This window comes from Ahaetulla prasina, chromosome 5 (assembly GCF_028640845.1).
Source record: "Ahaetulla prasina isolate Xishuangbanna chromosome 5, ASM2864084v1, whole genome shotgun sequence".
Taxonomy (NCBI): domain Eukaryota; kingdom Metazoa; phylum Chordata; class Lepidosauria; order Squamata; family Colubridae; genus Ahaetulla; species Ahaetulla prasina.
In genome coordinates, this window is record NC_080543.1 from 100,415,276 (window position 1) to 100,437,824 (window position 22,549).

Sequence of the window (22,549 nt, forward strand, 5' to 3'; positions counted from 1 at the left end):
GACTAGTAACATCATCAGTGCTAGTGCAATGGGTATTGAAACTCCACAAGAAAACAACAAGCTCAGAAAGCACCAAGGAGCTGTCAAAATGATATAACAAACTATATGTAGTCCTCAAGGTATGACCATTCAACAATGGCATGACATTATGACTGCTTTGAAAAAGTGACTTACAACCAATCTTCAAAGTTATAATCATTGCATCATGTCATGTGATCGCAATTTGGATGCTTGACAATGTTCATATTTATCACAGGTGCAATTTATAGCCTTCCCAGCCAGCTTCCAACAAGCAAAGTCAATTGAGGATGTGGATTTGCTTAATAACCTTGAGATTCACTTAACCATGGTAAAAATAGTTGTAAAATTAGATCCAGTATGTGATGACTCACTTAATGGCCACATTGCTTAGCAATGTGAGGTTGCAAGTCTAGGACTACCTGTACTTCTCTTTTTCTGATGATCAAGCAACTCTTCTGATTTTAAGTGTATGTGTATTTGTAGTTGGAATTTGTCAGAAATCCAAGTACTAAATGGCTGTTTGGGTAAATGCCATATTGTAAAATCTCTCCATGCGTATCTTAAAAAACAAAGGCACTACACGAGACATTGTCTATTTAAGAAATGGTTATTTTCCTCGTTTGCCCTTCTTTTTAGCAGCTGTTGTAGACCTGTATTGGTGCCTACTAAGTATTTTTTTTTAGCTAATTCTCTTTTTTCCGCCAAGTGTCTTTGTGCCTGCTATTGATACGTTTACTTCGTCATATTTGTGTATCTTCATAGTATACCAGAAGAAGGCATAAAAAACATTTCTTTATTGTTCCTAAAAATATTATATAGCCAGGGAAATAAAATCAGTAGAGGTTGTATGATTTAATAGCATCATGTGATCTTGGAGTATTACAATAGCGCAGAAGCTTAGAAAGAGACTTCAAGTTAAGATGCAATTTTCCCCAAGATATACCAAAAGACTTGTCCTGTTTGAGGATTTTATATCTAACACATTTAGAAGATTCCAACTTGGGAGAAACCTGTTTATTCTACTTTGTCATACTAATACTACAATGTAAAACTTACGTGATCTAAACTCTGCAGTTAGCAAATGCCTTAGAAATGTGCCTTCTATATTAGAATGTTTTTTTGTCCCATTGGCATTTTTGTTGGCCTGGCCCATAAATAGTTTTCTCATGCCCTTGTAGCTTCTTGCCACAGCTTCGGTGGGGCTTTCAGCATAAAGCAACCACTACCATTCTAATTGACAATATTTCCAAGAAAATTTATTTATTTTGTGAAAGAGAACAAATGTGGTAGTATTGTTTTGATTGCAGAAGAAAATTAGCAAATATTTTTTCTCTTGCTTTTTTTCCTGGTCCTTTTCTGTGTGGCCCCTTTACTACAATTTTCCTTCAAGATAGTTATAAGATACATTTGGAAAAATAAATGATTTGTCTTGTTTGGTTTGAAAAAGTAAACTAAAAATGACTAATAATATATGCTTCCTTTACAGTTTGAAGGAAGCAGCATTTTACAAAATAACAGCAAAATGAGATGATGAAATAGTTATTAAAATAAATGAGTTTGTGTCACTTATTTTTGGAAATGCAAATACAGCCAATGGTTTGACTAAGAGTACTCATATTAAGTAATGAAATATGCTTTGTTTTGACGTTATTAAGATGTAGGGTAAAAGCATAACAAATGCAAGTTCTCAAGAACAATTAAATCATATTGTAAATTAGATTAATACAATCCAAATTACACATTTTATATGGACTGATATATTCTTGAATATATCAATGTCCTTCTTGTTTTCTATAAAAAAGAACCCCATTTAATAATTTTAATTAGTTTGTTGTATAATTTGTCTGTTTCTGTATCAGTAAGCATCTCTTTAAGAACTATTCTAAATCCCAGTTTTTGTTTTCATAAAGGAACAAGGCACATTATTTGTCTTTTTATGCTTTGAACGAAATTTCATGTCCTGTGGTAGACATGTCTTGAAAATTAACTTGGATATTTTAAAATGCCATCATAGTCAGCTTGTTACAACCACAGATGCACCAGTACATGGAGACAGGATCTGGTACAGGGCAGAGAGAGAGCTCAGAAATGAATTGAGTCATCTCTCAGCAACCCTCTTCTTGTGCAGCAGGACATGATGATGATGATGATGGACATGAACAATTATAACCATGGCACAGAAGGCCAAATACTATTGTCTGTATGGTACACATCAAGCATTACTTGGTGCAGAATACAAAAGATTCCCACCTGCTGAAGGGTATTAAGTCCTCATGTTAAGACTGCAAGGATAAAATTCTGTATTCTTATACACTCTTTTTATTCTATCGTGAATTCTGTTTCTCAATCTTGGCAGTGTTAAGATGTGTAAACTTCAACTCCCAGAATTCCCCAGCCAACATGACTTCTGGGAGTTGAAGTCCACACATCTTAAAATCGCCAAAATTGAGAGACACTGCCTTGAGGTGTGGCTAGACTAGTCCTGGTGCTTTGTGAGCTGTAACCATCTCATGTTTTTTCACAACTGAATGTTCTTCCTTTCTACTCATGCTTGTTCAGGAGAGGCTTTATATTGCCAATTGTGTGTTAAGGAACACAAAGGAGTACTGGTAGTCCTCCACTTATGGGGACAACTGATCCCAACATTTCTGTTGTTAGGTGAGGACATTTGTTGTGAATTGACCCCATTTTATGACCTTTCTTGCCACAGTTGTTAAGTGAATCACTGCAGCTGATAAGTTAGTAACACAGTTGTTAAGCAAATCTGACTTCCCCATTGATTTTGCTTGTCAAAAGGTTGCAAAAGGTTATCACATGACCTTGGGACACAGCAACGGTCATAAGGGTGAGTTAGTTGCCAAGCATATGTATTTTGATCACATGATCATGGGGATGCTGCAAAGGTCATAAGTGTGAAAAACGGTCATAAGTCCCTTTTTTCAGTAGTGTTTAACTTTGAACAGTCACTAAATGAACTGTAGTAAGTCGAGGACTACCTGCAAAGTATTAATTTCTTTTAATATGACTCATAAAGACTGAAGAAATTTTAGATTTGTCCTTCCAGCGAAGTTGAGGATGCCTCATGGCTTTGAGTAATACCGGTATATTTCAGCTTGTATGGTAACAAAGGGATTTTTGACCAGCAAAAGGAAGACTTTCAGTTCAACAACACAGGATATAAGCAGAAATGCTGTGCTGAAGAGGCCTTGAAGGAAACTCAGCTAGAATTGTGTGGGAGCAAATCTCTAGTAGACTCAAACTTGGAGAGGAATATGCATTAGGAAGAAGAAAATAAGACTCAGAGCTTAAGCCTACAGTAGCTGGGAGACAGACCTTGATGAAAAATCCTGGGAATCCAATCTGTTAATTACAAGATCACTTGTTTGAATGCAGTTGTTTAATATAATGAAGAATGCAGCCTCCTGATGTCCTCACAAGAGAAATTGTGAGGAGGAAAAAAAAGTTGCCAACTACGACACTTAACATGCGGTCACAAAATGTAGCCACCAAATGAAGCTGACTGTAAAGATGATGTGAGGATGAACCCAGTCATGGCTGCATTTCATCTGGATTGTGGAGTCGTCGTTAACCTTGTCTTGCCAGTGCAGATATTACTTAAGGGCAGTTCTAGCATCCCTTGCTATTGGCCATTTTGACTAAGGCTGCTGGGAGTTGTCATTAGTCAATAGGAAGGCCGTAGATTTTAACCCTTTTAAGTGAAAATCCAGGGAGGAAATACAGGAGAACGTTCCCTATAATAAAATAGAATTACTTATTGGCTAAGTGTGATTGGACACACAAGGAATTTGTCTTGTCAGTGTACATAAAAGTTATAAGTGATAAATCATAATAATCATATAATCATAATAGGTAGTAGTAGCTGTGTATGAGTAGAAGGGGATTTTTTTCCTTGGGATTATGATGAGAAAACAAGGCAACTCCATTGCCTAGTACAGGTTGCTTATTTTTAAATTATAGGTAGCAGTAAATGAGATTTCTATTAATGTATCTGTTTTGGCTCTTAACCCACAGCTGCCTGAAGCTTCAGTTCTTTTTGTTAGACATAATAAGCATCAGATGTTAAAAACAAACATTTCCAAGCGCCGTGCCGCCCCCCCTCCAAAAACCCGTTGCTTTTTATTCTACTTTTCACTGCATTTTACTTGCATTTCTTCGCGTCCTTATGCTGATGTCTGCACTGTCATCATTCAGGAAGGCTACAGTGATCTGCTGATCTGGATTTTCCTACTTACTGGGCAAAGGCTGTCTCTGCTGAGATTAGTGGTAGGTCTTGGCATTATCCCAGCTTCTGCAGATGTGCTCCTTTTCAAACAAGATAAATAAACAGGCTCATTTCTGCTACACAATTATGGGAATATGTTGATCTGGTTCTTTTTTCTTAAAATAGCAGAGAATCAAAAGAGAAAAGTAGATCTCTTGTTTCATAGGCTCTATTCTTAATCCTGAAAGCAAACACAGTTGCAGGGATAAAAAAAAAAAGATCCATTGATTTTGGATTTCAGAAAGAAAGCTGTATCTCTACACCTTATTTGGGAGTAAAACCCATTAAGCACAATGTGCATTTTTTAAAAAGAGTTCATAGCATTAAATTCTGTGGGGTTAAAAAAGTTTCATAAGCTTCCCAGTTAAGTGACTAGAAACTAAAATCCAGTGCATTTTCCTTGGCTTAGTTCTTGAATTATTGAAAGAATGGATGCTATTTTTGTGCTAGAGTATAATACCTGTAGATTACTATTGCATTCTCCTGCATTATATACTATGTTTTGCTTTCTCTTTGAAAGACAACAATGAATTAATTTTATTCATCTACAAGATCATTTGTAGAGTTGTTTAGACTTGCAGTTACTTGTTTCTTAAATGTGTTTAAGCTTTAAAATATGCTTAAACTACATAGTTAATGTTAAGGCTGAACAACAAGATGAAAACAAGGAGAAACCTTGAAGGAAATTAGAATGTATTTGTGATTTCAACATGATGCTAAGCATCTCTGTCAGAACTAATATCTGTCACATTTTTGACAGATATTTGCTATTAAATAGCATAAAGGTAATAAACACAATAGAACTCTAGTTCCATCTGGTGGCTGAAAAGCTGCTAGCAAAATTTTATTTTTCATTCATCTGTTCTTTAGATCTCTTCAGCTGCTGAGCAATGCTGTTGGTAAGACCAGCATTTAGCACAAATGTTCAGGGTATCACTTATCAGAATAATTTTTGGAACTAAATGAAGCGCCACAAATAATTAATTTCAGACATTACTATATCATTACTTCAGAAATGCCATTATTTTCCATTTTGCACATTTTCTGATATAAGCCATCTTTATCCTGGTGCATATTTCCATTTCCATCTAGGTTTATTTAACTTTCTGCTGCTTTAAGAATTTGATGACTGCATTCTGTGTCTGTGTGTACATATGTATGTATATGTGCAGTAGTGGGTTGCTACCGGTTCTCCCCAGTTCGTAAGAACCGGTAGTAAACATTTTGAGTAGTTCGGAGAACCGGTAGTAAAAATTCTGCCTGACCCCGTCCCCAATCTATTGCTGCCTCCTGACTCCCAGCTGATCGGCTAGAAGGAAAAAATCAAGACTCACTTGTCGAAGAAGAGGAAAAAAAAAAAAGACACCGTCCCTTTAAATTGAGAAGCCAAGAAGCGTCCCAACTGATTGGCTCGCTTCTCAGCCAGGAGATCGCTTGGCAAAGAAGAAGGGGGGAGGGGAAACGCTGTCCTTTTAAATTGACAGAGGGGCTAGAAGCTCCTATCTGGGTCAGCTGAACAACAAATTGGATAAGAGGAGGAATTCTTATATGGTTCAATGTTTTTGAAGTTTTGGGGTTTGTGCAACATGGGCTTTGTGTTTCTAAAAAGGTTTGGGCGATTTCCATTGTGAAGTATCCTGTCTTGAATGAGTTTTCTGCCTGCTTGTAAATGGAGCCGAACTTCCAGCTTCCACTTTCTATGATCTCTAAGCACGCTGTTTTCTGCTTACGAAGTTTCCTTTATGCAGCTGGCAGGAATGTGGAATTCCAGGCAGGTTCCTTGCTACAGCTTGATTATTCCTTAATTATCTGGGATATTTTATTTGGGAAATGAAGAGGGGGGAGTTTGATTCCTTCCCAGAACAGATTAGTGGGGTGGGGAGGAATTGGGGATTTTGAAGTAACCTTCCCCTGGAGTGGGGAGGGAATGGGGATTTTAGGCTTGCTGTCAAACATCAGCCATAATACTAATGATTGTTTTGAACAATATACAGGTTGTATTACATGAATGGCTATTTTATATGTGAAATTATGACTGAAACCTATATAGGTTCACACTGTCAGGAAGTTTGTCCTTAGTTTTAGGTTGCTTCTCTGTTTGTTGAGTTTCCATCCATTGCTTCTTGTTTTGCCTTCTGGTGCTTTGGAAAATACTTTGACCCCCCCCACCCTTATTTCTAGCAGCCCTTTAAAAGCCTGTTGCCTATCACACTCTTGGGCAAAGCATGTGAGCCATTTCCTCCTTTCAGTGGTCCATGAAAGTGCATCTATAGCAGAGGTCTCTAACCTTGGCCACTTTAAGACTTTAAGACAGCAAAGCTGGCTGAGGAATTCTGGGAGTTGAAGTCCATAAGTCTTAAAGTGGCCAAGTTTGGAGACCCCTGATCTATAGTATGTAGATAATAAAGTTGAAAAAAGGTGAACAACATTTTTGCAGAACTATAGATACGTTGAGGCTGGGTGTGACAAGGAATGGCTGGGAGGGGAGAGGCGAGGTACCCCTTGACATGAGAGACATTGAGTTGGCCATGCTTACCCAGTCACATGACCATCAAGCCACACCCACTGTCACATGACCATCAAGCCACACCCACAAAATAAGCCATGCCCACAGAACCGGTAGTAAAAAAATTTAGAATCCACCCCTGTATATGTGTATATATGTAAATATATGTAAATATATATCAAAACAAATACATTGTTGATATTTTTAAAGGGGAAAAATCAGATTGTTTTTCTTTTCCCTCAACTGTCCCCCAGAAGAAAAGAGTTTTCTACAATATTTTCCAAATATCCTTCAGATTTGAAAATGAGAACTTTATTTCGCCATATAAGGCTAAATTATATTACAGATCTTTTTCCTTCCATCATTGCCAATGTCTCATTTGTCTGAGTATTATCATAGGAATGTATTGAAATAAATAATATTTCTATCAAAATTCAATATTCATCTTTATTGGAATTAAGCTTTTCTGAGGGGAGATGGTTTGAAATCAATCCAAAAGCTTGCCTGGTCAGGAATTTTGGCCGCACTATAGCCAAACATAAAGTGAAAAGCTAGATATGTGGACAGTTCTATCCATTTAATACTTCTAAATCATTAATCACTTCAGAAAAGATAATCTCTAGTCACATGTGACATTCTTTGTTTCCTTAATTTCATGTGTTGCTGGTTGCTATATTATGGCTGCAGTGGAAAATACTTAATAAAAAGACCCGTTATAGGAGATGGTACATATGCTTACATGTAAAACTGTTGTAAAAATGCTTGCAAATATTAATACAGTTAGTCCTCAACTTACAACAGTTCGTTTAGTGACCATTCAAAGTTACAACAGCACTGAAAAAAGTGACTTATCACTATTGCAGCAACCTCATGGTCATATGATTTACATTTGGATGCTTGACCACTGGTTCATATTTATGATGGTTGCAGTGTCCCAAGGTCATGTGATCACCTTTTGCAACCCTCTGACAAGCAAAATCAGTGCGGAAACCAGATTCACTTAACAACTGGGTTACTAACTTAACAACTGCAAAAGTGGTTCACGAAACAAATGTAGTAAGAAAAGTCATAAAATGGGGCAAAACTCACTTAACAAATTTCTCACTTAGCAACATACATTTTGGGCTCAATTGTGGTTGTAGGATGAGGACTACCTATACTGCAGGTTATAGTGGCCAATATTAATCAGGAAACGTAATACATTATGGGATTTCTGTTCATTAATAGTAGGATACTGTTTAGTGTATCAAGGAACTTAGGAAGCCAAAATAAGCACTTAAGTCTTAAAATATGTTACATTTAATTGATAGTCAGAAGACTATGCTATGTCGTAGTAATACCATGTTCCAATCCTGATCAGACCCAATTCATGTAGGTTGGGATGTTTATCCTTTCTCTCTAGGTCCGTGATGACAGACCTATGGCACAAATGCCACAGGTGGCACACGAGCCATATCTATGGGCACGCAAGCATTGCCCTAGCCCAGTTCCAGAGCCCATGCGTGTGCCAGCCTAATTTTTGGGCCTTCGGTCCCACAGAAAGTCGGGAAATAGGCTGTTTCTGGCCTCTGGGGGGCCTCCAGGGGGTTGCAGAAGGCCGTTTTGGCTCTCCCCAGGCTCCAAGAAAACTTCTGGAGCATGGGGAGGGCAAAAAATGGGCCTACCGGGCCCACCGGTAACCTTTTTGCAATTGTGTGCCAAAAACGGTGAGCGTGGGGGGGATCGTGCTCACATGGGGGGGGGTCACGGGGGCCATTGAATTATGGGTGTCAGCACACGCATGCACGTGACCCCCCCGCTTTTGGCACGTGATGGCAAAAAGGTTAGCCATCACTGCTCTAGGTGTTTTAGTTCATTTGGGCCATCTCATTCCCAAACTAAACCTGAAAGCAAATTCAATCCCCAAATATTGTGTATCTTCTTCAGGACTTCAGAACTATTGCTGTTGTTACCATCTTCAGCCCTTTGCCTGAAAAGAGAGCATCTGTAATTGAACACTAGTTATTATAAGCTTCTTGGTCTAACTAGTTTTTTTTCCAGAAGTGATCGATGCAACTTTATGAAATAATCACTTTAGCATCCCCTCCCACAATAGCTGGATTTGAGAACCAAAGGTGGGTAAAGGTTCAAGAAGGCATAGGTATGGTATTTTGATGTATATATCAAATTTATATACCTCAGCAATGCATTGGACCATTTCATCCTATCTTTATTTAGTTGTCATTAAGTTCACTCTAAATATGAGTAAATCTATCTTTGAAGTCTAGGGATGCGGTGGCTCAGGGGCTAGGACGTTGAGCTTGTGGATTGAAAGGTCGGCAGCTCAGCGGTTTGAATCCCTAGTGCTGCCGTGTAACAGGGTGAGCTCCCGTTACTTGTCCCAGCTTCTGCTAACCTAGTAGTTTCGAAAGCATGTAAAAATGCAAGTAGAAAAAATAGGGACCACCTTTGGTGGGAAGGTAACAGCGTTCCATGCGGCTTTGGCGTTGAGTCATGCCGGCCACATGACCACGGAGACGTCTTCAGACAGCGCTGGCTCTTCGGCTTTGAAACGGAGATGAGCACCGCCCCTAGAGTCAGCAACGACTAGCATGTATGTGCGAGGGAAAATTTACCTTTACTTTATCTTTGGAGCATCTAGCAAATTTACTGCAGCAGGTGTTCAAGGATATCACCACATTTATTTTCTGGGTTAGATGACCTTGGACTAAATTCCTCTCTGGAAGGTATTTGAAAATACAAAATATTTAATCAAAGAGCGCCAGTTTGGTATAGTGATTCAGGCATCTAAAATCTGGGACAGTCATTCTAGTGCTTTCAGCTCTAGGAAGCAAGCAATGGCAAACCACTTCTGAAATCTTGCCATCGAACCTGCAAGGACCTGTCCAGGCAACATTGATTCAAAAGCACCAAAGGGAAAACAAAAACAGCAATCCAGTAAGTGTTAATTGCTGTTCTCTAGCTGATAATAAAATTGTTTTCAAAATGAGACCTATACCAAATGTGCTCTAGCATAGGCCTGCTCAACTTGTAGCCATGTGTAATGCCTATGCGTATTGGAATGTGTGAATGATCTTGGGGAAAGAGGAAACGAAATGCTACCTAAGAAAGAATCAGGCAAGACAGGCAGGAGCCCACAGTCTCTTAAGAGTTAGAGGAAAATTTTTTAGAAAGGACCTGCCCTAATGAATCAAGCGGTTAAAGTGGAGGACAGAAGTTTGTGCCTATAGACTTAAAAGATTCTGTTTAATGTAGCCTTATAAGAAAGTAGAATTAGTTCAACTAGTCTTGTTTCTTGTCTGCTTTACCTTGGAGGGCCCACATTGTAGGATCCACCAAGCAGTTTTTTGAGGTCTGCGAGCATCTTTTGAAACCCAACAAGCCCACTATCACTAACCATGGTCACTGTCAGGAAAGATCTGCTGCCACACCTGGTGTTTTCACTGTGACCTTTACTCTGAAAGACATACTTCTCAATACCTTCAGGCCCTTCTGATTCTACTAGCCACCAAACAGCTGATTAGTCTGCCAACTGCTCCTTTGTGGCCTACGATTACTTTTAAATGTAGCAGTGTTGTCTTTCCCCCTCTATGAAAAGTGCTGGCCTCTTTAGTGATCGTTCAACATGGCTCAGGATGTTTATCCTGAGTGCAACAGGGCACTCAAGAATGGCTATGTGCTTCTTTTTCAAAAAGGTTTGGCTTTTGCATCTGTTTTTACAAAAATTAATGTGTTCATTTTGGCACTTGGCATAATTTATTCAGGTTTACGCTCAAATTTCCACCCCTTGGGGATTTTTTAAACTCGTAGACACAACATATATCTATTTCTGGCCTTTTAATAATCTTTGAACTCTGCCTCTTTATACTTTTTAATTGTTGTATTTAGAAAGCTGATAAAATCAGCAGCTATAATTGATGACTTTTTTCAGATACACAAACATGCACTCAAAGAATATTTTTGCATTAGAATTTATATTCCAAAATCAGAAGATCTTCAACAAATGTACAGAGGAAACCAACATTTGTGTGAGCTAGTTTTACCACTAAGAGCACACTGATAAGACTCGCCTATGCGAGTCTTGATAACTTCTGAGGGTAATAAAAAGTATGGTGTAGAAGTGTGGTCTTTTACAGTAAGAAATACAGGAGGTAGTAACGCTGAGAGACAAGAATTGCACTAATATCAAAGAAATAGTGGAATAGAATAATTAAAGAAAGGATACCAAAGGAGGGACAAAATGAAATGTGAATGTCAAAAAATAAAATAATTTTTTAAAACTATTTTAAATAATTAAATTAACTTGTTGAATTGTCCTGCAGTGAGTTACCTCGCTGCAAGTTGGCCATAGTGAATTGACCATGCCGAGTTGACTGGCGAGTTGTTCCATTGAGTTTCCTAGGATTTCTTATTCCAATCATAAAAATCCCACCTTCATACAGTTCTTGCAAATTTACATTACAATTCTTGCAAATGCTCTTGTGAAAATGTTAGAAGAACATCAGCAGTTCCCGGAATCAAATTAAATAAATCTGATTCAAACAGCAGCTGACCATGTCACACTTCTTTCTGAGAGGGTGGATAAGGGTAGGATTTTTCTGAGATGGAGCAAACTGAGTCATCTCTGTTTGTTAAATGAATTGTGCATGCATTAAACTTAAGAGTTTTTGTTGATAGAATCAGGCATATGACTTCCTGAATGGGGTTGCAATACAGGGTTTCTACCTAGCCCATGGCTTTGTCTATAATACAAATTCAAACTCACTTCTAGATCCAAATAAGGAATCTGTATAGCAGGAGTTTCCAACCTTGGCAACTTTAAGCCTGGAGGACTTCAACTCCCAGAATTTCCCAGCCAGCTTTGCTGGGGAATTCTGGGAGTTGAAGATGTATTCTTGAATGCAGCTCATCCGTCTGGAACCCATATTACATCTCTGACATTAATACAATCGAACGCGTTCAGAAATATTTTACTAGAAGAGTTCTTCGCTCCTCCGAAAACAACAAAATACCTTATGCCACCAGGCTTGAAATCCTGGGATTAGAAAACTTAGAACTCCACCGACTCCGACATGACCTATGTTTAACACACAGAATCATCTATTGCAATATCCTTCCTGTAAAAGACTACTTCAGCTTCAATCGCAATAATACAAGAGCAAACAATAGATTCAAACTTAACGTCAACTGCTTCAATCTTGATTGCAGAAAATATGACTTCTGTAACAGAGTTGTTAACGCTTGGAACTCATTACCTGACTCTATAGTCTCTACTCAAAAATCCCCAAATCTTCAACCAAAAACTGTCTACTATTGACCTCACCCCATTCCTAAGAGGACTATAAGGGGCATGCATAAGAGCACAAAAGTGCCTACCGTTACTGTCCTATTGTTCCCTTCATTATATCAAATTAACATAGTTGTTGCATACTTTTGCTTATATATATTTTTTTCTTTTATGATGTGTTGTTGTTTTATGTTGATGTTTGTGTATACTGTTGTGACAAAATGAAATTTAAAAAAAAGTGCACCAGGCTTAAAGTTGCCAAGGTTGGAGACCCCTGCTGTATAGGACTTCTACATGCTGATTTTGCTACAGAAAGTCCCAGTGCAAAAGAAACAGGATGGATATTTTTACCCCAGTGGATCTTAGGTTATTTCTTCCATCATCCATCTTCTGTGACCTTCTCTTGAAAGGTGGGTTTGTTTATTATAGGAATTTTCATTTTGGGAAATGTCTGTTTATTTTTGTCAGAAGCTTGTTTTCTGATGTTTGCTATTATATTCTTTTAATTTTACTAAGAGTATTGCTTTTTAAATGTGTATATAAAAATAGCGCTTCACTCTTAAGCCAGAATGGCAAATCCAGAATGCCTTGTATTATATTTTTGTTTGTTTTGCCAGGAAAGCACAATTCAACCAACTGGACTTTGCACTGACTTTTGTACTGCTTAAATATTTTCTAACTCCAGCTGCAAAACTCATTTTTGGGACACTATAATTAGTTATTGTGTAATCAGCATTGTAATTATGCACACACAGTCACACCCTGGTCCACTGATTTCTGACATAGTGTTTTGAAAAACAAATGGCTTGAAAATTAGAGTCTCTGTTACTTTTTGAAAAACAGATGAGGAAAATTTCACAGTTGTCCTGAGTCTTGCAGTTAAATATTATCAAAGTTTTCCTTTTAAGACACAGAAAATGTCAGTGTCATCATGAATCAACATTCCATATTTCCTGTCTTCTACTGTGGTTAGCTTCTGAAGCCTTACACAATATTCTTGCAGACATTTTTCATCTATAATGAGCTGCTGGTTTGTAGCCAAAGCATGCAGAATATAAATATGACTATCAAACATGTTTGTTGAAATGGCACCCAAGAAATATGAGCTTTAAGGTCTTTTTAAGTTCCATCCTCTTTTTTTTTAACCTTAGGACGTGTTTAAGCATATAGTTAAATCTTCCCATGAATTGAGTTGCATTTTTAGCTTGAGATATTTCAGGTTTTAAATTTTTACAATTCCAGTCCTTGCCTTCAGAAAAAAGAACTTAAGATGCATGTCCTTCACCTACACAATTCCATGTATGCTTATGTTCCCTGAACAACAGTGACAGCAGGTTATACAAACTTTAGATAAAAGCCTTTTTTTAAAAAAAATGTTCCATATTTCTACTCTCCTGGAAAATAATCTTCAAAACATTTTGAAGCGGCCCCCAGGAGTAGGGCCTTCTCTGTGGGGGCAGTGACGCTCTGGAACGAACTTCCCCCTGGCCTGCGTCAAGTGCCTGATCTTCGGACCTTCCGTCGTGAGCTCAAAACATATTTATTTATTAAAGCGGGACTGGCATAATTATTGATGAATTTTAATTGGGTATTCTTAATATTTTTTAAATTTTTAAATCTAAATTTTAATAATCAGCCTTTAAAATTTGCTCTTTTTAAATGTTGTTTTAAATTGTATATATTTTGTTCTTATTCCGGCTGTACACCGCCCTGAGTCCTTCGGGAGAAGGGCGGTATAAAAATCTAATAAATAAAATAAAATAAATAAAATAAAACCATAATATATAAAATTACAAAGAAGTGCAATTTGATTTAGGTAAATATTTCCCAATGTCCCCCAAAGACACATCCCCTCCCCTAATTCGAGTATGCTCCTATTTTCTCCAAGAACTTCTAAATTTTTTAATTTCTCCTCAGGGAATATTTGGATCAAGCCAAGTTACAGTCACATTGAAATTTCATCCAATTTTTCTCCATTCCTTCCTGATCCTGGAACATGTCCCGTGCGCATGGGTGAAATTTAAAAATTTCCCCTACTGGCTTGTTGGGGGGGAGGTCATGTGACTGGGTGGGTGTGGCCAACTCAACATCATTCACATCGAGGGGCTCCACATCAACTGGCAGATGACCTGAATGAGTTTTACTGCAGGTTTGAAAGGAAACTACAGCCACCTATCTCCACAACCCCCATCGCAGACACAGCAACAACAGCCAAGCCTCCTACAACTGACCCCATTTCATTGGGTTCACAACCCCTAGTGATCACAGAAAAGGAAGTGCAGGACCTATTTCACAGACAAAAGCCAGGAAAAGCGCCAGGCCCAGACAAGATAACTCCTTCTTGCTTAAAAGTCTGTGCTGACCAATTGGCCCCCATCTTCACCCATATTTTCAATAAATCACTAGAGATGTGCTATGTTCCTTCTTGCTTCAAACGCTCTACCATCATCCCAGTGCCGAAGAAGCCCACCATCAAGGAACTGAATGACTACAGACCAGTTGCTCTAACATCTGTAGTCATGAAAACCTTTGAAAGGCTAGTGCTTTCCTACCTGAAAACCATCACGAATCCGCTTTTAGACCCCTTGCAATTTGCATACCGAGCAAATAGATCAACAGATGATGCTGTTAATATGGCTCTGCACTACATCCTACAACATCTTGAGTCTCCAAAGACCTATGCAAGGGTCCTTTTGTAGACTTTAGTTCAGCATTCAATACCATCATTCCAGACATTCTTCTAACTAAGCTAAACCAGCTACAGGTACCGGAACAGACTTGTAAGTGGATCACAAGCTTCCTAACAAACAGGAAGCAGCAGGTGAAGCTAAGCAAGATCACATCAAATACCTGTACAATTAGCACAGGGCCCCCAAGGCTGTGTGCTCTCCCCACTTCTCTTCTCTCTGTATACCAATGACTGCATCTCCAATGATCCATTTGTTAAGCTACTGAAGTTCGCAGATGACACAACAGTGATTGGTCTCATTCGAGACAATGACGAATCCGCATATAGACGAGAGGTCGAACGACTAGCCTTGTGGTGCAACCAAAACAATCTGGAACTGAACACACTCAAAACCGTAGAAATGGTGGTAGATTTTAGGAAAAACCCTTCCATACTTCCACCTCTCACAATACTTGACAACACAGTATCAACAGTAGAAACCTTCAAATTTCTGGGTTCTATCATATCGCAAGATCTCAAATGGACAGCTAACATCAAAAACATCATTAAAAAAGGACAACAAAGAATGTTCTTTCTGCGCCAACTCAGTAAGCTCAAACTGCCCAAGGAGCTGCTGATCCAGTTCTACAGAGGAATTATTGAGTCTGTCATTTGCACCTCTATAACTGTCTGGTTCGGTTCTGCAACCCAACAAGAAAAACACAGACTTCAGAGGATAATTAGAACTGCAGAAAAAATAATTGCTACCAACTTGCCTTCCATTGAGGACCTGTATACTGCACGAATCAAGAAGAGAGCCGTGAAAATATTTGCAGATCCCTTGCATCCTGGACATAAACTGTTTCAACTCCTACCCTCAAAACGACGCTATAGAGCACTGCACACCAGAACAACTAGACACAAGAACAGTTTTTTCCCGAAGGCCATCACTCTGCTAAACAAATAATTCCCTCAACACTGTCAGACTATTTACTGAATCTGCACTACTATTAATCGATTCATAGTTCCCATCACCAATCTCTTTCCACTTATGACTGTATGACTATAACTTGTTGCTGGCAATCCTTATGATTTATATTGATATATTGATCATCAATTGTGTTGTAAATGTTGTACCTTGATGAACGTATCTTTTCTTTTATGTACACTGAGAGCATATGCACCAAGACAAATTCCTTGTGTGTCCAATCACACTTGGCCAATAAAATTCTATTCTATTCTATTCTATTCTATTCTATCAGTCCCTCCCCTCCCAGCCACTCCTTGTCACGAATGGCAGGAAAATGGGGAGGGGAATATTCCTGCCTACCATCCTTCCCTCAGTCTGTGCTGAGATTGAGGAATGGATGACAGGCAGGAAAATCCCCTTCCCCATTTTCCTCCCTTTCACAAAAACGGCTCCATTCCAGCTGCTCCCTCCCTGTCCCACTCCCTCTTGGGGACTACCTTAAAAGGGACAGGCTGCAGCAACTCTTGTTGTGAATGGAGGGAGAAAAGTTAGCATTCTCTCTGCTGCATTTAACATTGAATTCTGTGGCAGAGAGAATGCTAACTTTTCTCCCTCCATTCACAGCGGAGCTGCTGCTCCCTTAAAGGTTCCTTCCCAGCCCCCTCCCTCCTGGGGACTACCTTAAAGAGACAGGCTGCAGCAGCTCCATTCTGAATGGAGGGAGAAAAGTTAGCATTCTCTCTGCTGCATTTAACATTGAATTCTGTTGAATATCGAGCGGCCGGAAGAGGTGAGCGGCAACTGGCTGGGCATGGGTGGGGCCAAGGAGCAGTAATTACTACTGGTTCGGCGAACTGATGCCCATAATCCCTAGCAGCTCGCCCGAACTGGTCCGAACCAGTAGGATTTCACCCCTGCCCATGCATTTTGTGCACCTCTGTTCCACCCCTCTTAATGGCAGCAAATTAAGGAAGTAATAATACTATGGAAAAAAATCAAGTTCATTTGTAAAAGTAGTAGATGGTAGCCAGTGGTGGGCTCCTGCTGGTTCAGACCGGTTCACACTCATGCTTTCGGTTCCAGGCGAACCGGTTGTTACAAGGGAGCAGCCCGTCCCTGATGCTACCTTGTAGGACTTTTCCTGTCCTTTTGTTATACTGTTGGCTTTAAGAACTTTTCCCACCTCCCTCTATGTAGAAAGTGGTTTTCTTCCAAAATCAAGCCTTGAGGCCCTTGATTTACATATCATATCCATCCCCTTCATGGAACTCAAATGGTTGAAGTACATGAGGCTCTTATTTTGTCTGAAATCATGTCATGTTTTGAGATATATTTCTGGAATACAGGGGAGAGGGAAGAAAAAAATTTGAACAAGAAAGTGGTGTTTTTTTAAAAAAAAAACACCTCCCTATGCCAACAATTTTTAAAATGTAATTGAAAACGATGTTGATGCAATCAGAGAGTTTGAGCCTTTGTTTATTTCCTTTTAAGTTAAATTTAGTATAAAAAGTAATGGGAAGTGGTTTGCAAAGTCACATTGTCTTTTATCACCTCTCAGCAATGACCATGAGGAAGTTTGGTCAATGCTAAATGCTTAGCCTAAAGCAATGTATGGATCAAATTTATTCAGTAGATCTTTTGTCAACTGACCAGTAATACTGTGTGAGTATTGGCATTTTCCTGTGCTGTTTTTCTTTAAATAAGCTAATTTCCTCTGGTTTGCATAACTGTGTAATGCTTTGTCTTATTGTTTAAAAAAATATCTTAGCCTTATATGGAAATCTAGACATTTTTAGAGAAGTGAGAAGCAGACTATCTGTTGCTGAGTTATTGCAATTAAACTCTTTATATCTGACAGTACTGCCTTCAGCTGTGCTCTTGATCTTGTGTTCTTCATTATGCCTCTTGGAATGTTACTTAACATCTGCAGAATATATGTGTGTGTATATATTACATATTCACACCCACACACATATATGTATGTGAAAGTGTAGATAGATATAAATAGACAGACAGACAGACAGTGTACACAGGACCTCCTTCGGAAAACTGTAGCAGGGTGTTCTTTGTATGATGTGCTCAACTAGAAGCTAGATAATCTGTTACGATGGTTTTAACTTGGATTACTGAACTAAGAAATGGATTGTACTCAATGGTCCCTTGTCTTCCAACTCAAGGATTCTCTGACGATCAGGAAATATTATTATGGATCGGATTCCTTGCAGCCACTGTACAGTAGTTCTGATTCTCCACAAGAAAAGACAAGAGAGAGGCTAAATAAATTCTGGGCTAGCCACTTTCACTCTTATGGGAAAGCAGAGCTGGTTAGCTGGCTAGTTTTAGAATGGAAGGAATGGAAAAGAGAGAAGCTAGCTTTATTTCTTGAAGACTTTTTTTTAAAAAGATACATCTATAGATGCTAATTTTCTTGTTTAAATGATTTTAATTATTAAAATCATTTCAAAGGTATTCCAAGCACAAGAAAAGTTTAGGCATTATCTTGTTACTTGGCCGAGTCACGTTACATTACAGATAGTCCTCAACCTGGAATTTCTGTTGCTAAGGGATGTGGTTGTTAAATGAGTTGTGCCCAAGTTTATGACCTTTTGCTGTGGTCGTTAAGTGAGTCACCATGCTTATTCCCCATGGACTTTGCCTGCCCCCTGGTAAGATTGCAAATGATGATCATGGTTACCCCAGGACTGCCATAAATGCCTATTAGTTGCCAAGTGCCTAAATTTTGATCATGTGACTGCAGGGATGCTCTGATGGTCCTAAATGTGAGGACTGGTCATTAGTCACTATTTTCAGCATTGTTGTAACTTTCAATGGTTGTTAAACAAATGGTCATAAATCAAGGATTACGTGTACATTCATTTCAGCTTCTCTGTGATAGTATCTGAAGCAACCTTGTAGACAGATTATTATAGTTACATTTGCATGTAATATTTTAAAGCAACTATCTTGATAATCAGGTGTAATCTAAAGTAGTCTATAATTTTCTCCTTGTTTTAAGGCAACAGCAATTCAAGAAAAGTGAATAAATTTTAAGAGGAGAATGATGATAGTTGTTAATGATTTATATCCTTCCTTCATACTCTGGCAAGTACATTCTGTTCTTTACTCATTGCAAAGGGGCATAAATGCAACTGACAGAGTAACAGAGTTGGAAGGGACCTTGGAGGTCTTCTAGTCCAACCCTCCCCCCCACCCTGCTTGAGCAGGAGACCTTTTACCATTTCAGACAAATGGTTGTCCAATCTCTTCTTTAAAAACTCCAGTTTTGGATCACCCACAACTTATGGAGGCAAGTTGTTTCACTGATTAATTGTTCTGTCAGGAAAATTATCCTTATTTCTAGGTTGGTTCTCTCCTTGATTAGTTTCCAGCCATTGCTTTTTATTCTGCTTTCAGGCTTCCTTCAGAATAGGTTGAACTTCTCTTTTTTGTGGCTGCTTCTTAGATATTGGAACGCTGCTATCCGGTCACTTCTAGTCCTTCTTGGTCCCAACTGGACAACTGATCTGTTATTTCTTTATTGTTGAAAATAATTCTTCTCTACTTCTTGTTTTAATATATTTTTACAGATAGCCACATGACTCATTTTTTTTCCACAAGAAAGACTTTTAATTCTGACAGTTTTTATAGCTTTCTCTGACTAGTGCCTTCCACAAAGATACTAAGTCCCAAAGTTACTTATTTATTCAATAATATTTGCATGTTGACCAATGCTGCAAACTTTTGTGAATGTAAATTTTCCAATTGCATTGTGTTTGAGGTTTGTTGACTTTAATGAAGAGAAATTCGAAAAATCCATGGGTAAAGGAAATGAGTAGCAAATTTACCCCGTCTCCTTTCCCTGGAATCCAGAAATAAATATTCTTCTACCATAGTTAAAATTAATTTTCTGCAAAAGTGAAATGATATTCGATACATTGCTGGGGGGAAAATCTATGTGGTTGCTAAGAGTTGACACTGACTTGACAATACATACACCAATCAATCCTCTGTATAAAGTAGATTCTAGAACTATAAGAAAGCTTTAGGGTTAGAGTTAAAACTAATCTGATACATATGAACATTAATTGAGAATCATGGGAAATCAAATGTTATAGACCAGTGGACAAGGGACCTAAAGAAAGTGTGGGTTGAAGCATTGAACTGTGTAATATGTACACAGTTTTGTATGATTCATATTGCCATGAAACGTAATAGCTGTTCTATCAGCAGAGGGAGATGTTGCAAAACTTACCATAGCATTAGGAAGTGTTAGCACAAGCAAAGAGAAATCCACAGGATTGTTGCTCACTGCTTACCCACAATGCATACATTTTTCTTGGTTATATCTCTAATATTTAGACTCACCTAGGATATCAAGAATTGTGGACCTTCTCTGCATAAGGAAGCTCAAAAGAATTATTGTATAAACATAAAAAGGCAATGCTTTTCTTTTTTTTCTTATGTTAGTAGTATGATTACACTGTCACCACTAATGCATGAACACATACATACACATATATTGATTGTTCTTGTTAAAATTTAAAAAATAAGCAAAGAATTCATTTTTGTATAATTTTATAACATGTCATACTTCATTCACTTCTAATTTTAGCTGTTTTATATTGATAAAAATCTCTGTTCCTGTCTACAAAACATATAGTCTTAGTGTAAACTTTCAGTCTAAACCATGCTTGGGGGAGTCACTTGAAAATATGATCCAGTGTAGGGAAATCACTGAGTTTCATTATACCTTGCTGACACTGTTGAATGCTTGAAAAGGCATTGTTGTTCTCATTATTGTTTAAAAAAACAAGACTGTGGTTTCACACCTTAGTAGCATATCACTATGCAATCTCTTATGCAGGGTAAAATGCTTGTAATTAAATTAAGCTCTTGTAGGAAAAGCTAATAAGGTTCCATCTTACTTTTATTAATACCTAAATGCTTTGACTAATTATCAAGCAAATGTTTCTTCCCATTGAAATCTTTAGTAAAATGTGATTTACACAGGCTGAAGGGAAATGAGCTGAATTCACTGAATTTCAGGAGACTCTGATTTCTCTAGGAGTCTTTCTAGTCAAGAATTGGTTAATCTTAAATTGTTTGCTACTTTGACTGGTTTCAGAGTTCCAGGGCTGGTTCTCTGTTTACTCTTGCCTGTGTACCGGGAACTTACATGACACGGAGCAAAGTTGTGAATTTGTCTGATAAGTAAAATATGGGAATAAAAGAAGATATATCAAGGATATTATGAAAGAGACCAGAAAATAATTGTTGCAAGCCAAATAAAACAAGCACTGAGTGAAGCTTGCCAGTTGGGCTGCTCCACCTCTACCATCTTCGGGCAAAAAATAGGAACATATTTTATAACAGGAACTGTAGCAATGTGACCAGTTTCCTATCTTCTTCCAGCATATCTCCTTCCACGAGCTTCTTTCTTTTTTTCTGTGAATTGCCATTGTCTACGGCTAGGCCTAAAGTAGAAGCAGAGGAGGCCTGTAAAAAAATTATAATGTCCAAGCTATCGTTTCTAATGTGATGAAGGGTCAACTGAAATCAGATTACCTGCATATCATCTAAGCATTTTAGTTCAGCTAAAACAGACACCCAGACAAATTAGTAAAGAAAGACAGTCTTTGCCTTTAGGTACAATGTAAGTGGGAGGACAGGAAAAAGGATAGAGGGAGGAAAGAGGCAAAATGCCAATTCTGGAATATTATACAGTAATACTTAATAACCTGACTAGAAATAGCTCAGGAACCGGAGGTAATGCTTCAGCAGAAATGAAATGGTCTTATTTTTCTCATTTCCTCTGGTTGGTTGCATAAAAAATATAAAAATTATTTTAAAATGTGGTGTTGAAGGTAACAAAGAAAAATTTCCATGTAAGAAGTCCAGGAAGAGAACCAAAAGGGAGGGAGGGAGGGAGTCATGGATTTGTGTCAATATGGAATGAAAGTGAAATTTTGTTACAGGAGCAGTTTTGGATTAGTTGGACTTTTTTATTAATTTAAAGAATATATTAAAAACACTGATAATGTAATTGATCATTTTTGTAACATTTCTTGATGAAGATCTATGTTGCTATTTTGAGAAACTTGCATTAAATTACCTTTAAATTATTGCAATGGGATACTTGTCTTGTTTGCTGCCATTAAATGCAAGAGTTGATTAGCAACTTCCTAAAAGGGAAAATAACCATAAGGCAAACGAATTTGGGAAGAGAAGCTATTGAAGAAAAGGGAAAGACTATTCACACTGGACATTAAAAAAGAAAGAAAACAAAAAGCAGTGCAATTTAAAATGCTTTTTAAAAGTAATTCTATAATTATGTTGATATGCTTATTGAAAGAGAAACAATTTCTTACAATACGCTATGTATGTTCTGTTCATATAAAAATATATATATATATATATATATATATATATATATATATATATATATATATATATATATATATATATATATATATATATATATATATATATATATATATATATCTTTGGCTGTTCGGTTTTCTCCCGTGTAAAATTGGAAGTGTCTTGGCGGCGTTTCGAAGTCTCATTCGTCATCTTCAGGCTTCAGCTTCGTGCTTCTGGGAGCAATGTGTGATCGCAGCTGTTTCTTCCTTTTAACTGCTAGTGGGGTTTGAACTGATTGGGTGGGAGCTTGGCTGTGCTCTGATTGGATGGGGGTTTTCTGTGCTCTGATTGGCTGGGGTGTGTCCTGTGTTGGTGGGGCGAACAGCCAAGACCTATATACAAACACCAGCGAAAACCTCAGAAAACAAATATATATATATATATATATATAT

The 22,549-nt window shown here is 37.9% G+C and overlaps 1 protein-coding gene across 2 annotated transcripts in view; it reads left to right on the forward strand.

Moving 5' to 3' along the window:
• LIMS1 (LIM zinc finger domain containing 1) overlaps window positions 1–22,549 on the forward strand; it is an 82,118-nt gene that overhangs the window by 14,908 nt on the left and 44,661 nt on the right. The window contains exon 1 of one of the 2 annotated variants that reach the window (XM_058186726.1): window positions 17,246–17,396. The exons of the other annotated variant lie outside the window; for it this stretch is intronic. The gene's annotated coding sequence lies outside the window, so the exon portion shown is untranslated. Of the gene's footprint in view, window positions 1–17,245; window positions 17,397–22,549 lie in introns of those variants that run through there. 2 annotated transcript variants of the gene reach the window in all.